Source organism: Engystomops pustulosus, chromosome 5, assembly GCF_040894005.1.
Source record: "Engystomops pustulosus chromosome 5, aEngPut4.maternal, whole genome shotgun sequence".
In the NCBI taxonomy this organism is placed as follows: Eukaryota; Metazoa; Chordata; class Amphibia; order Anura; family Leptodactylidae; genus Engystomops; species Engystomops pustulosus.
Window position 1 is genome coordinate 134,045,276 of NC_092415.1, and position 17,118 is coordinate 134,062,393.

The following is a 17,118-nucleotide window of genomic DNA, read 5'->3' on the forward strand; positions in this document are numbered from 1 at the left end:
CGTGGTGGTGGAGAAGGAGGAGGAGGCAGACACTGGTGCAGGAGCAGCAGTTTGGCAACGTGGAGGCGAAAGCGGCGTCTCTTGTGGAAGGTGTTGGGGTGGCTGGGCGGGAAGCACATTCACCCAGTGGGCCATAAAGGACATGTACTGGCCCTGACCGTAATTATAGCTCCACACGTCCATGTTGCTGTGCATATTGGAAGAAACTGATAAGCTCAAGGCCGAGTTTCTGTTGTACATATTTGTAAAGGGCTGGCAGTGCCTTTTTGGAAAAAAAATTGCAGCTTGGAGATCTCCACCTTGGTTTAGCACAAGCCATTAGTCCTCTGAAGGGTGCAGAGTCCACAACTTGGAAAGGGAGGGACTGCAGTACCAAGAACTTGGACAAGAGCATGGTCAGCTTCTGCACCTTAGGATGGCTGGACGCAAACAGTTGTCTCTTTGCAATCGCCTCTTTCAACGACTGCTGGCGCCATGCGTAGTGAGGAGCAGGAGCATCTGGACTGGGAGATGATGTAAAAGAGAAACAGCTCCCTTCGGCAGAGATGTGGAGCATTGACTGGCTAAAATGGCTTGTGTGCCACTAGGTTCTGCTGCTGCTGTTGCTGCAGCGGCAGGATGGACCTCCACATCTGTTCCACGTTTCTCCCAGGCCTTTGGATGCTGACGCTGCATATGTTGACGTAGGGCCGTGGTGCCCACTTTAGCTCCATGGCCACGCTTCATTTTCTGCCCACAGATTCTACATTGATTTTACTGCCAACACTCTGCACTGAGTGACTACTAACACCGCTGCCTCGCTGAGCCCCTTTACCACTGCTTACTTGGACCTGCGGCCGTTTGGCTCCCATGCTCACTGCTGCCACCCTACTGACTCACGGCGACAGTAGCAACTTGCTGTCTGACAAACCAATCAATAACCTTTGGGTTGTCGATCAACACACTGCCGCTAGATGACAACGGCAGTTCTGGCCTCACAGAGTCACCCCTGCTGTGACATCCCCTTACTGTGCTGCGAACTCTGCCGCTCCACCTGCCACTTTTCTGTCTGACATAGTGGTTAATTAACTACCTGGATTTGACACTTTGTTGCTCTCAACTTTATCAACAAAAACAGAATTGTAATTTGCGTTATACAAATACCTTACAACAGACACCCTGTAATTGGGGCAAAAATCACTCTATAAACTATGTGAATTTGACACTTATTTGTTGCTCTGAACTTTAACAACGTAAAGTATAGTAATTTGCGTTGTACAAATAGCCCGCAATGGACACTCTGCATTTGGAGCGAAAATCACTCTAGAAACTATGTGGATTTGACATGTAAATCTTGCTCTGAACTTAAGCAACAAAAAGTATTGAAATTTGCTTTATACAGATACCCCACAATGAACTCCCTGTAATTGGAGGGAAAAATCACTCTATAAACTACATGAATTTGACACTTATTTGTTGCTCTGAACTTTAGCAACATAAAGTATTTGAATTTGCATTATACAGATACCCCACAATGGACACCCTGTAATTGGAGCGAAAATCACTCTATAAACTACGTGGATTTGACACGTAAATCTTGCTCTGAACATTAGCAACATATAAAGTATTGGAATTTGCATTATACAGATATCCCACAACGGACACCCTGTAATTGGAGCAAAAATCACTCTATAAAGTATGTGAATTTGAAACTTATTTGTTGCTCTGAACTTTAGCAGCAAAAAGTATTGGAATTTGCGTTATACAGATACCCCACAACCAACAACCTGTAAATGGAGCGAAAATGACTCTATGAACTATGTGGATTTAACACGTAAATCTTGCTCTGAACCATAGCAACATAAAGTATTGGATTTGCATTACACAGATACCCCACAACGGACACCCTGTAATTGGAGTGAAAATCACACTATAAAGTATGTGAATTTGAAACTTTTTTGTTGCTCTAAACTTTAGCAGCAAAAAAGTATTGGAATTTGCATTATACAAATACCCCACAATGGACACCCTGTAATTGGAGCAAAAATGACTCTATGAACTACGTGGATTTGAAACGTAAATCTTGCTCTGAACCATAGCAACATAAAGTATTTGAATTTGCATTATACAGATACCCCACAATGGACACCCTGTAATTGGAGCGAAAATCACTCTATAAACTATGTGGATTTGACACTTATTTGTTGCTCTGAACCTTAGCAACATAAAGTATTTGAATTTGCGTTATACAGATACCCCACAATGGACACCCTGTAATTGGCGCAAAAATCTCTCTATAAACTACGTGGATTTGACACGTAAATCTTGCTCTGAACATTAGCAACATATAAAGTATTGGAATTTACACTATACAGATATCCCACAATGGACACCCTGTAATTGGAGCGAAAATGACTCTATGAACTACGTGGATTTGAAACGTAAATCTTGCTCTGAACCATAGCAACATAAAGTATTGGAATTTGCTTTATGCAGATACCCCACAACGGACACCCTGTAATTGGCGCAAAAATCACTCTATAAACTATGTGGATTTGACACGTATTTCTTGCTCTGAAATTTAGCAACATATAAAGTATTGGAATTTACACTATACAGATATCCCACAATGGACACCCTGTAATTGGAGCGAAAATGACTCTATGAACTACGTGGATTTGAAACGTAAATCTTGCTCTGAACCATAGCAACATAAAGTATTGGAATTTGCTTTATGCAGATACCCCACAACGGACACCCTGTAATTGGCGCAAAAATCACTCTATAAACTATGTGGATTTGACACGTATTTCTTGCTCTGAAATTTAGCAACATAAAGTATTGGAATTTGCGTTATACAAATACCTCACAATGGAAACCCTGTAATTGGAGTGAAAATCAGTCTATAAACAACCTGAATTTGACACTTATTTGTTGCTGTGAATTTTAGCAACAAAAAGTATTGGAATTTGCATTATACACATACTCCACAAAGGACACGCTGTAATTGGAGCAAAAATCACTCTATAAACTACATGGATTTGACACTTATTTGTTGCTCTGAACTTTAGCAACAAAAAGTATTGGAATTTGCATTATACAAATACCTCACAATGGACACCCTGTAATTGGAGCGAAAATCCCACTATAAACTACGTGAATTTGACACTTATTTGTTGCTCTGAACTTAAGCAACAAAAAGCGAAAATCACTCTATAAAGTAAGTGAATTTGACACTTATTTGTTGCTCTGAACTTTAGCAACAAAAAGTATTGTAATTTGCGTTATACAGATACCCCACAACGCACACCCTGGGAGAGGAGCAGAAATCACTCCATAAACTAGGTAGATGTGACACGTATTTTTTGCTCTCAACTTTAGCAACAAAAAAATATTGTAGCTTGCATTATACAGATGCCCCAAAACGCACACCCTAAGAGTGGTCTACAAATCACTAAAGCAGATGTGTGGATATGAAACAGATTTCTTCCTATTGGATTCAGTAACTAAAAAGAACTGCTATTTGGGGTATACAGATCCCCCAAAACGCACACCCTAAGAGAGGTCCACAAATCACTACAGCTGCTGCATAGATATGAAACAGATTTCTTCCTATTGGATTCAGTAACTACAAAGAATGGCTATTTGGGGTATACAGATCCCCTAAACGCACGGAGCTGGGGCACAGTGGTGCTGTGCGCCCGATGCCGGCCGATTAAAGCCCCGTCTGTGAATTCAGCAGCCGACAGCACACGGGGGCTCAGGAGAGGAGACGTGGATGCGGCACTTGGCGGCTGGACCGGCTTTTGTCTTCTGTACGGCCAGGAGGTGTTGTAGGCTGACGGAACGCCGAGTCTGAAGTGCAAGCAGCTGGGGAGTCTGTGAGGGTCCGCGAGTGTTGGAGCAGCTGATGGGAGCTGGTTTCTGTGGCCGGTGAAGACCTGGGGCTGCCACCCTAGAGATCGAGGTACAGTCCAAGCTACAACTCCACGCCTGTTTTTCTTCTGGGTCTGGGGGATCCCTGTGGATGGAAATCTTTGGGGCTACCCCTCAGCTGAAGATTAGTACCGAGGAGGAATCTGACGGCCCTGTTCGTTGGAGCTGCTGCCGGTTCCTGTCCGCGACAGCTTTATGTTTTCCCACGTGATAGCTGCATGCCACGGTTCTATGGTGATGACCAGAGGCCAGTAACAACAGGTGGGTGAGAGCTTTCTATGTTTATATAAGCACATATGTGCTTAACATTGGTTACTAACATTGTTACTAGATTCTCTTTGGCTCTCTACTAACCCTCAAACCGTCCTAATATCTCCAGTTATAGCGTTCTTATCGCACCATACCTATTATATAGCTCTTAAAGGAAACCTACCATTTCAAATGGTAGGTTTAAGCTGTAAACACCGAGCACCAGCTCAGGGTGAGCTGGTGCCGGTGCTTAGTTTCGTTAGTGTTAAAACCGCGGTATCGCGGTTTTAACACTTTTTAAACTTTATAGCAGAAACTGCTTCGGCGCTGCGCGCGCACGATCGTGCGCGCGCCTACATAGGAAAAGCCGCAGACGTTGCGCGCGCAGGGTCGCGCGCAGTGCCGAAGCGGCTTCTGCTATAAAGTTTAAAAAGTGTTAAAACCGCGATACCGCGGTTTTAACACTAACGAAACTAAGCACCGGCACCAGCTCACCCTGAGCTGGTGCTCGGTGTTTACAGCTTAAACCTACCATTCTAAATGGTAGGTTTCCTTTAAGATTTGAGCTGGAATTGTCGGCATTTGTATGTGCTCTTTACTTGACTCTTACTAACATCGAGCTTTGATATTACGGAATTTTCATTTTTTGTGTAGCTTATTTAATATCTTTGCTCTGTACCTATCTACTAACAACTGAGTAGGAATAACAACAGAATATATATGTTATATCTGTTCTCTTTGTCTCCTGCTAACCGTTAATGTGCCCGACTTGCTGTACCTCTGATATTAGCAATTGCCCCCTTCTCAATGTCCCTCCTTGGATGGTCTTTTTTTTTTTTTTCTTTCTGCTAAACCTTGAATCTGCATTTTGAAATTTATACAGTGATCAGAAATGCTTTCTCTTTTTTGTAAGTGATGCTATGTACTTATATGCTATGTTATGTATATTATAGCTGTATGAATAGCTTCGCTAAGTTTATGAACTGACCTTGTTACAGGGAAATTGCAGATTGAATTCTCTTGATTTTCTTAACTGAGTCTTATAAGAAAAAATGGGTAGCAGAAAGCAGCTAAAAAAAAAATCCCGTTTATCGGATACGGGCAGCTCTCCAGAGGAGAAAAAGAGAGATGGGAAAATGGAAAGATTTTTAAAATCCCCTGGAACCACTCAGGGGAAAGGGAAAAAGGAGGGTGAGGAAAAAAAAGGGTACATGTGCAGTGCAAGGGGCAAGTGAGGTGTCCCTGGAGAGGTCTAACCTTGAAGATAGTATTGGTGGAGGGGAAGGATCTGTGGGGGAGATCTCTCTTAACGACATTTCCTCACTGATATCGCAATGCCTCACTGCAGTGGGCAATGTGTTGAAAGAACTTGGTGGTTTGAAAATTGAGGTGGGATTTATTAGACAGGATATAATTGACTTGAAGAAGTGGAATCGAGGGTGGGGATAGTAGAGGACACAGCAGTAAATTCTGAAAAAAGGTTAAAAAGCTTGGAAAAAAAAAAAGATGGAGGTCCACCAGAAATTATTGGACTTGGAAAATCGCTCAAGAAGGAATAACCTTTGTCTGGTGGGGTTCCAAGAAGGCTCGGAGAGAAGTGACATTACTAGCTTTAGGTAAAGGAGTTCCTCCAGCTCACCTTGATCTGCGGTAATTTTATCCGCTTGCACGGATCCACCCCGCTGCAGGGCAAAACAATTCCAGAGTAGGAAAAAACGATTCCAGGATCCAGCTATTCGCAGAATAAAACCGCCTTTATTGTGTTCGTATGGCATCCATCAAGTAAAATACAGGTGACATGGTACAATCATCGTCAACGCGTTTCCAGCACAAACCAGTGCTCTGAATCATGAATCATGTCCCCTCTGCTCCTGCTCAAAACTCCTTCTGCCTCTGCCTGATAACATTTCACCAAACAACCATCACAAACTACAATTATTAATTTGCAATGGTCACTTTGAGTTTATTTGAAGACTGAAAAAAATATACTATACGTTACAAAGAAACTTAAAGCCCCATAAAACTAAAAATGGAAATAAGATCTCTTCACTTTTTTTTTTTAACTATAGCATTTTGTCACAAAAAATGGAAACTTTTACAGCACTGCAGTACGGCCCTTAAACCAATAATTATTAAAATTCATTAAAAATAATCCGGTCATTAAAGCCTTTAAAGGCCTGTTTATAAAGGGTTTAAGCAACTAAATGGCTATATACAACCTACATTACTCTGGGAGTTGTCTAACCTAAAAAGATTACTATATAAGATTTTTGAGGTTGGAAAACTACCAGACTTCCTTAATAAAGCCACTAAAGGGACTGTAATTTGAGGGTTACAGATTTGCTGCATTTTCTATATGCTTCCAGAGGATTTGCCCTTGACTATAAATTGTTTAGAGAAAAATGACCTTTGTTGAGTATTCCCTAAAAATCAGCAGATAGATGTTTCTATTAGCATCAGCTTAGCAAATGAAAAAGTCAGCATTTTTAGTTTGGAACCTTGTAAGAAATGACCCTCAATTGTGTTACAGATTAAGTGTGCTAAATGCAGCTGTAATGCATGTGATGTTATGTACGATCTTTTATTCTTTACAACCTTCTGTGTTGGAAAAAGTAGTAGATTTAACAATTTATTTACATGCTGTACAGTGCCCGCATGTGTATGTGCCCCATCGTGGTCCCCTTCCGAACAAATCTTGTTTGGGAGGTACATAGTGGCTTGCTGTCAGGATATCCCCAAATTTTTTGATCTATGCCAAATCACAGAAGGATATGGTAACAAATGTGGTACCAAGTCCATATCTGCAAGATAGAATGGGCCAGTGTTTATGTAAAATATGTGACCTGTGCATCACAAGACTTCTCTACTCAAATTGTATGTTACGTTATTAAATTTTGAAAGATTGATCCCACTCAATACATTCCATTCTAATAGGTGCTGCGTCGCTCCCTATATATAATCTCGCCTGTGTCTTAAAGAGACAGATGCAATTTATTTAGCTGGTGGGTGATTCGGGCGTCAACGGGTGCGCGAATCGTCCACATTAGAGTGGCAAATTTCACCATTCTTTAACCCCTAGGCACACCAATACATTATACTACGTCCCCGGGGCTACATGCTTAGCGCAACGGGACGTGGTATAACGTCCAGCTTCTGGGACCGGCTCACGAACAGAGCCAGTACCAGAAGCAGCGGCTGTCAGCTGTCTATCACAGCTGACACTGCGCTATAACACCCGCGATTGGAGCCGACTCCAATCGCGGGTGTTAACCCCTTACACGCCGCGGTCAAGCATGACTGCGGCGTGTAAGGGTGTTCCTGCTGTGGATCGGATTCCCCGTGCCGCTTACCAGGGGATCCAATCCTCTACTGGGCAGCCCCGAAGTCTGCCTAATGCTCCGGGGCTGCCCGATGTCCCTGTCAGTCAGATCCCTTCCCGGTCTGGCTGTAAACTGTCTGAGCATGCGCCTGCCTGCTCAGACAGTTTACACTGCTCTACAATGAAATACTATTGTAGAGCAGTGTATTGAACTTGAATCAGCAATCAAAGCATTGCTGGTTCAAGTTCAAGTAAGTATAAGTAAAACAATGTAAAAACACAAAAGTTAACACATTAAAATAAATAAAAAATTAATACATAAAAATATAAGCCCCTAAAATGACATTTTTCCATAAAAACACTTAATAAAATATTAAAAACACAAACACACAAAAAACCACCTCATATTTGGTATTTCCGCGTCCCTAACAATCTGTATAATAAAACAGAATCATTACTGGACCTGCACGGTAAACACAGGGGAAAAAAACGCAAAAAACGTTCCGAAAAAAGACAATTTTTAATTAATACCTTTAAAAAAATTATCTCAAAAGTGATTTAAAAAATGTTACGCACTCTAAAATAAGACCACTAAAAATAACAACTCTTCTTGCAAAAAATAAGCCCCAAACCAGATTTGTCACCGAAAAATAAAAAAGTTATGCATATGAAAAGATGGTGATGTTAAAATGAACAAAATTTTCTCCAAATTAGTTTTTATACAGTAAAATTGAATAAAATACACAAAACCCCCACATATTTGGTATCACTACGTCCGTGACAATCTGCATAATAAAACAGAATCATTATTGGACCCGCAAAGTGAACCCCGTAAAAAACAACCTAAAAAAACTCTCCGAAAAAAAGATGATTTTTAATTAATACCCTTTAAAAAATGCTCTAAAAAGTGATTTTAAAAAGTTCTGCACTCTAAAATAAGACGACTATAAAGAACAATCCTTCTCGCAAAAAATAAGCCCCAAACCAGATTTGTCAGCCGAAAAATAAAAAAGTTTTGCATATGAAAAGATGGTGATGCTAAAATGAACAAAATTCTCCAAATTTGTTTTTATTCAGTAAAATTGAATAAAATACACAAAACTCCCACATATTTGGTATCCCTGCATCCGTAACAATCTGTATAATAAAATAGAATTGTTATTGGACGTGCAAAATGAACCCCGTAAAAAAAACCTCAAAAACGCTGCGAAAAAAAGATCATTTTCAATTAATACCCTTTAAAAAATGCTCTAAAAAGTGATTTAAAAAAGTAACGCACTCTAAAATAAGACCACTAAAAAGAACAGATATTCTCGCAAAAAAAAACCCTAACCAGATTTGTAAGCTGAAAAATAAAAAATGCATATGAAAGTCAGTGATGCTAAAATTTACATTTTTGCCTAATTACTTCTTATTCAGTAAAATGGGAAATATTCTTTAAAAAAAATATAAATAATAAATATATAAATAAGGTCTTTTCGTAATCGTGGAGACCCATAGAATAAAAATAATATGGTAAAAAGTTCCTAAAAAATTTATGATTTTCATTTCCTCCACCAACAAAGAGTTAATAAAATCTCACCAATTAGCTATAGATCCCCCAAATTTATGTACCAGAAAAGTGCATCTCATGTGGCAAAAAAATAAGCCCCTATAGGTCCACAATAAAAAAACAAAAAAAATTATAGCCTGTACAATGTGACATAGCAAATCTGATCTGCATGGCACCTCCTTCCCTTCTATGCCCGGCCGTGCGCCCATACAGCAGGATACCACCACATATAGGGTATCGGTGTCCTCGGTAGAAATTGGGTATCAAACTTTGCGGAGCCTTTTTTCATTTTATCCATTACAAATGTTTAATTTTCCACCCAAAATGAATGTATTGTCAAAAAATATTACAATTTGTAGACCACACCTCCATTTTGTTTTAACCCCTATAAAACACCTAAAGGGTTAACAAACTTCTTAAAAATGGTTTTTCATACATTGAGGTGTTTATTTTTTATAATGGGGTCATAATCCTAGCTATTATTTAGGCCTTTCACGGTCAATAAAAATTTGAGCAGGTCCATCTAAATATTAGTTTTGGTGATTTTCCCAAAAATTTGAAAAATGGCACCCAAATTCTGAGCCTCATAACATTCTAGTAAAATATGTGGAATCTTAAGAAACCATGCCAACATAAAGCAGACACTTGGGAAATGTAAGTTATGAATTTATTTGGGTGCTATGACTATCTGCATCAAAAGTAGGGAATTTAGAACTTTGAAAATAAAGATTTTTTCCAAATTTTTTCCAAATTTAGTTTTTTTTCATAACTAAACACAAAAGATTTCCTTCAAATTTTTAAACTAATATGAAGTACAAAGCTATAACCACTTATAGTGACAAAGAGCAGATTTGAAAAATGGGGCCGCGTCCTTAAGGCCAAAAGAGGCTGAGTCCTGTAGGGGTTAAAGGACTCCGCATTCTGCCACCTGAGGTGAGATTTTGCCTCATGGCAGATGTGGCCCTGGCCGCAGGGTGAAACGTTTGTCGAGGTGATCCTGTCCTTAGCGCTTTTCAATACTCTGAAAGGATGAGAGAAGTTATAAACAGGATATTGGGGGCGATTTATCAAGACTCTGCCTAAAAGACTGTGCTTAGCTGCCCACGGCAAACAATTACAGCTCCTCTTTTCCTCTCAGGCAACTTAATAAATCTCCATTTATTCTGACATTGTATCACTTGTATTGTATCTTTTTATCTTAGTGAAACTTATTTAAAGGATGTGGCATACTCTTCAGGCCCCCTGGATATTACCCTAAAATCTATTTTTGATTATATGTAAAGTCTCTTAGACACACTGGTACTTATGATATTACCATACTTACTTACTGATACTCAAGAGATTATGTGTATTGAACCCCATTATTGCTTCTGTCCCTATCTTGGTATACATAGTTGAATATTGTTTTTATACAGATAGCGTGATTTGGGGCATATTTATGTAGACATGTTATAACTGGCATTGTCTCCATTTATTTATTTATGAATCAATCATCAGTTGGTTATTGATTCATGCTTATGAAGCTTTTGTGCTTACCCACTTTTTAGTCCGCTACATGCTGCTACATCGTGCTACATTCCTAAATTGTTCTCCATATGATATGCTTTATTATTTATTCTATGTATTATTGTGATTAATTAAAGTATTGATTTTATCAAGCTGTTTTGTAGTTGCTATGCATTCCCACCATTTTTTTTTGGTGGTTAAAGACTACACACTGACTGGGAGCAGCAGACTGGGATCTAGGAGCAGAAAAATTAGTGGTTGTTGCTGTTTAACCTCCAGCCAAAGAACCAGATGAAGAGGGACCAGGCATTGGGCCCACACAACTTGGTTTTGCCAATGTCTAAGTTCTTCATTTCTGAAACGTCAACTTCAAATCTATCAACTCCGCATTCCTGGAACTTCTACTTGAAATTTTTTAATTCTGGATTCCTAAAATGTAAACTTCAAATCTTTCAATTCTACGTTCCTGTAATTTCAATTTTCAAATCTTTCAGTTCCACAATACAGGAAAATTCACTTAAAGTTTTTAAAATCCGCAATTCCAAAACTTGAACTTAAAATTTTTCAATTTCGCATTCCCAGAACTTCAATTCTATCAATTACGCACTCCTGGAACCTAATTTTAAAATTTTAATATTTTGTATTCCGTGAACTTCTTCTAAAAAACTACAAATGCAATGGGATGAAGGGTTTTTCCTTTCCACTTAAATCTCGCAATTAGTGGACACCCACAGCACAGCACAGCATAGTAAGAGGAAGGGTTTGTGGTTTTCCCATTGCTTCTTTTACGGCAGAGAGAATAACTGGTTTTGAACACCCAAAACACCTTCAACCACAGTGAAAGGCTTTGTGGTTTTCCCATGTCCCCCCCCCCCCCCCTGCAGAGAGAAAAACTAGGTCTGAACACCCAGAGCACTTTTAAACTGAGAGAAAACGTTTGTAGTTTTCTTATCGTTTCTTTTACAACAGACAGAGTCTGAACACACTGAAAACCTTTTAAATGATTTTCTATTTGTTTATTTTTTACATTCTGTCATTATTTTAAGTAACTTGCCTACTGTGGGCAGAGCAACTACACTGTTATTCCCAGCTTTCCAGCCCTAACTATCCCCATTTTACATCCATTTTTAAAATTAAGTTGATTAGTTAAAATTCAGCTCCTCATTGACTTCAATAGGGATTATGTTTCGGTCTGAAGTCTGGGTCTCAACCTGACTCTGTCTTGAAACTAGGACAAATCCATCTATCCCAAATTGCAACCAACCCACTCATCTCTATTTAGCAGAAAACAAGCTTTCATACAACTTGATAAGATGAAAAGTATACCTTACATACTTGACTTAAGTGTACTTGAGTTAAACCTACCCAGATGGAAAAAAATGGGAAACCTATTGACTCGAGTATAAGCCTAGGGGGGGAAATGCATTGGTCACAGCCAGTATATAGCTAGCCTTCCACCCTAGTATATAGCCATCCAGCCCCTGCCCTCAGTGTATAGCCAGCCCCCTGCCCTCAGTATATAGCCAGCCAGCATTCCACCAGTATATAGCCAGCCCCCTTCCCTCAGTTTATAGCCAGCCAGCATTACCCCTGTATATAGCCAGGCTCATTCCCCTATAGTCAGCCAAAATTCCCCCAATATAACTAGACCCTGCAGCTATCGTCAGCCGGCATTCCCCATTATAAACAGCCCCCAGCCTCTGTAAATAGCTAGCCCCTGCCCCTATAGAAAGTCAGCCATCTGCCACTATATACTGCCAGCCCCCTTTCCCGATAGTCAGCCAGCCAGCTCCCTGCGCCTATAGTCAGCCAGCCTCCTACCCCTAGGCAGCCAGCATTCTCCAAATATAACCAGCCCCTGCCCCTGTAAATAGCCAGCCCCAGTTTGCCCAATTCCTAAAAAAAATATATAAAGTCAAAACTCATCTTTCTGATGTCCCCCGCGGGTCTTTTCTTCTTTGGTCTTGCAGCGGCAGGTCTGTGTGACACTGCGACACACAAGCTGTAATGTTAGCTGCTGCGGCCGGCACACATAATATAATGACAGCAGCGGCTGACTTCATAGTCTGCGCACGGACCTGCTGCTGGACTGAAGGAGATAAGACCTGCGGGGGGCGTCAAAAAGCTGAGTTTTGACTTTATTTTTTTTTCTTGACTCGAGTATAAGCCAAGTTTGAGTTTTTCAGCATATTTTTTGTGCTGAAAAACTTGGCTTATACTCGAGTATATACAGTAAGCATTATGGCTTTTGGAATGCGGAAAGTAAAAAAATGGAAAGGGCTACAGCATTTAAAAGATCAAAAGGTAAAGATAGCTGGAGTAAAATTGAAATGATGAGCTCTTTTCATTACTTTAAAAAATGTAGCCATGTCATAACAACCTTCCTCTTAGGTTTTATACAGCATGCCTAGACTGTCTTGCCATTAATTGAGTAACTTCTCACTAGTAAATATGCGAAAGATGCTACACAATAGCACTGTTATTACTATTTCTCTGTTCTTTTAACCGGTCTTTTCATGATGAAAATCATTTTTTTAATGTAAAGACATTGTCTAAATGTCCAATATAAACTGGCATTTCATGTCTAATGTCTAATTAACTAGACATTGCATGGATATAAGGTGTTTTCTAATTAGTGTTTTATGTTGTTCATTAAGTCAATGAATGACCATCTTAGGAAGATATAACATTTATGAAATTATCATATGTAATTGCTTCAACTCATGCTTATCATTTCTCTTCACAAAAGGCTGTAAAGGTTAAATAAACATGCTTTACAATTGTGCTACTAATCATTCTTGGTCTTTAAAATTTAATTTAGGTGCCATACTAAATGTATTTCATTACATAGTGATTAAAATACATTGTACCAGAACAACATTTACTTTTTGTCACTTTTATCTAACATTGACAAATGTAAATTCTATACTGCAAATGAAAGGGGAAACATCCTATTAGTAGAGCTCCCAAATGGTAAAAAAGTACTTACAAATGAATAGTGGGAGAAGTGTACAATGGTCTAAGTTAAGCTTTTGTGAGGAAAAAAATGTGCCAAATAATGGTGTAAAACTAAAGCTTAGCTCACTTCTGAATCAGTGGTTTCCCTGGTGCGTTTGCATTGCAAACCCATCATTTTTAATAATGGATAAAATGCAGATATGTTTTGAGTTGTGTTTTTCCCATTTTGTTTGCAATGCTTTTTAACTCATCTCCGACTGCCCACTGACAAAAGACGAATTTTCTTCTGCTCCTGCGCTAATCGCGGGAGCAGGACCAGGTCTCCGTCTGTCAGAGATAGCCTGACACCCTAGGAAGAAGGCAGAAGGGGTTTATTAAAGCTGTGCAGTGAGTAGCAGAGCCAATACTGTGGCCAGCTCTTTACAATAGAATTGAATAAAACTTCATTAATACTGTTGGGAAATTGTTTCGAGCATCATTACTTCAGGCAAGGCATGAACAGTGTTTCACATAATAAGCAACACAAATAAAATTACAATTACTACCTTCATTTTTGGAGGTGGGGGAATGGGAGAGAGTTATATTTTTTGGAGGGGGCTTAGGTTGTGACGTAGTCCTTCACTTTCGCCACCGAATAGTTAAATAGTTCTATTGTATTCAGGATGAAGGAGTTGTGGAACCTTGTGGTACGGCAACACACCTGGTGGTAGCGATGACTTATGTTGCTCCGTTGCTGCAGTAGTGTGTCGTGTAGTGGGTGGGTGCCCTTTTTTACTACTGATCAAATTTCCTAATGCATCTGGTTTGCCAGACTTCCTCTAGCAGATGCAGAGTCTCTAAAATAGTGCTGTGGGCTCTTCGGATAACCTTGTTGAGCCGTTTCTTTTATCTACTGTTTAACCCTCCTCCACAACTGACAACTGCGTAGAAAATTTTTAATATTAGGATGGAGATTTAGAGTGACCTCCTCAACAGGAGCAACCTGGTCATCGCCTTGCCGCATACCCAGTTGATATTGGTCCACCATTCAAGCCTGTCATGAATGTACACCAAAAGGTACTTGAAGGTGTTGACCTGATCTATTTTTTGCCCGTTGATCTTAATTGGTACTGCGGCCATTTTATTCCTCTTTAGGACGATAACCATCTCCTTTGTTTTTTTAACATTGATCACTAGATTGTTGCTTTTACTCCACTTAACAACGTCATTGCCCTCGTTGATGCAGCCGACAATAACCGAGTCAGCTGAAAATTTTTGCAGGTGGCAGGAGATAGTTATTTCTAAAGTCCGAAGTGTAGAGGGTGAAGAGAACGGGGGACAATATGGTCCATTGTGGTGCTTCGCTGTAGCTGATGACTATATTGGAGCGAATGTTTCCTATTTGGACATTATAGGGCACATTTACTAAGGGTCCGAACGCCGCACTTTCATCGGGTTTCGCATTTATTTCTGTTCTGCGCTGAATTCCCCCAGGTTTTTGGCACATGTGATCTGATTGTGGTGCATCGGCGCTGGCTTGCATGCGACAGAAATCGGGGGGTGTGACCGTCAGACAACTCGACGGATTCGGACAAACCGCAAAATTTAAAAAGGAAATGTGTTGCAAGATCAAGCACTCACTTGCACCAGGAAGAAGAAGGTGAACTCTGGCGGACCTCGGCGCAGCAGCGACACATGCAGAAACTTGGGCGCACAATCTTAGTGAATCGCGCTGGACCATAATCCTCGTGGGACAACACACCGCGGGATCGTGATGGGACCGGGTAAGTAAATCTGCCCCATTGCGATTGGTTCCTCAGGTAGTCATGTGTCCAGTTGGTTAGGGTGGTGTCCATTCGTAGTGCCCTAATTTTTTCTCTCAGGCCAACTGGTTCTATTGTGTTAAAGCCACTGGAAAAATCAAAGTACATAATTCTGACTGAGGTTTCCTTTGCGCTCTAAGTAAGAGTATGTCCTGTGCAGCAGAAACATCACCGCATCTTCTACACCTATCCCATCATTGTAGGCAAACTGGAGCGGGTCCAGATGCCCCTTGCCTCCCTTTTTAGGTTTTTAATCAAGACTCTTTTGAATGACTTCATTATATGTGATTTCAGAACAATTGGCCTGTAGTCGTATGGGATAGTTGGTTTCTTGATTTTGTTCAGTGGTGTGATGCATGAGGTTTTCCAAACCACTGGTACCTGAGCCTACCTTAAGCTAACATTGAAGAGATCTGCCAGCACGTTACACAGCTTTAGACCCAATGGTTATGCAATGCCTGAATTTGTAGGGGTAATCAGAGCTGCTGGGTCTCTTCAGATCCTTTCAAGCTCTGATCAAACATAGGTCATTTCCCTCTGTAACTGTGGCTCTTACAGATGCCTCAATTATAGGTGAAAAGAAAGAGAAAAAAGAAAAAATGTGAAAATAAAGTTAATGGGGGATATTTATCATGCTGCACAGTGCTTATTCTATGCCAAGTTAATAATGAAGTTAATAAATATTTAAAAATACACAGAAATATTCCTCAATAAAATAAAAAAAAATCCCCCACTACACTATAAAATAATTGCCATAGTTGCCCCGTTCGCCTGGCAATTATATATATTATATATCAAAATGACTGTCACACGCTAAGGAATTAATTTAAAATTGGTCCATTTGAGTTGATATAAGAACTGAATAAATATGTACTCTATAGTACAAATAGAAATATATAATTATATATAAGAAAAATATATTTCTATAGTTTTTGTAAATTTACCCCCAAATAAACTGAAAATTATTATTGTTTTATTTTTACGTATCCATATTTGTCACGAAAGAAGCACCACAAACATTTCTAGGGTAATGCACAAAAAAAGGAAGTTATGGTCCTTAAAAGTAACCTGTCAGCAGGGACCTCATTTTCACTAAAAACAAGTTGCAAAAGCCCATTACAATTGCATTGCAAATATGTCTTTTCTCCTTCTCCAAGCATTTGCATTATAATGTGTTGTAACTTACCTGACTTCCTGACAGTATACTTTTTTTTGTCCCAGGGTTTAGGTTTAGTTTGGATGCATTTCATAAAATAACACGTGAATTGTCTGCTGCTGACTCTTCAGCTCTCTGTCCCCACCTTTGTGCTCCTGCACAGCTCCTTCCTCTCCCACTGATGTGAGCTCACCAGGCTCTATGTAGGAGCATGAGGGAGAAGCTTTACAGGAGCACAAAGGTGGGGGCTGAAAGCTGAGCCGTCTGCAGCACAGACAAGTCATCTGTTCTTTTTTAAAATGCATCCAAACCAAAGCCCAACCCCTGAGACTACACAGAGGATTCTGTCAGGGTGCGAGGTAAGTTATAAAATTATACACCTAAGCTCCATGAGGTGTTTTTCCAGGTCGGTCTTGTTTGAACAAACACAGTAGTACCTTATAGCTGTATATATCTACCCAGGCTGTATATGATGGATTGTCTGATATGTTTGGGGTGGAAGATGTTATTTCTCAGGTAGGCTGTTCTGTCTGTTGGTTCTTGGTATATTGTTATGGTTAAGCGGCTCTTTTTAATTTTTATTGTGGTATCCAGAAAGTGTATCTCCTTATCTAAAAAGCTTAATTTCAGATTGATGGTGGGGCAAAAGTTGTGTGACCCT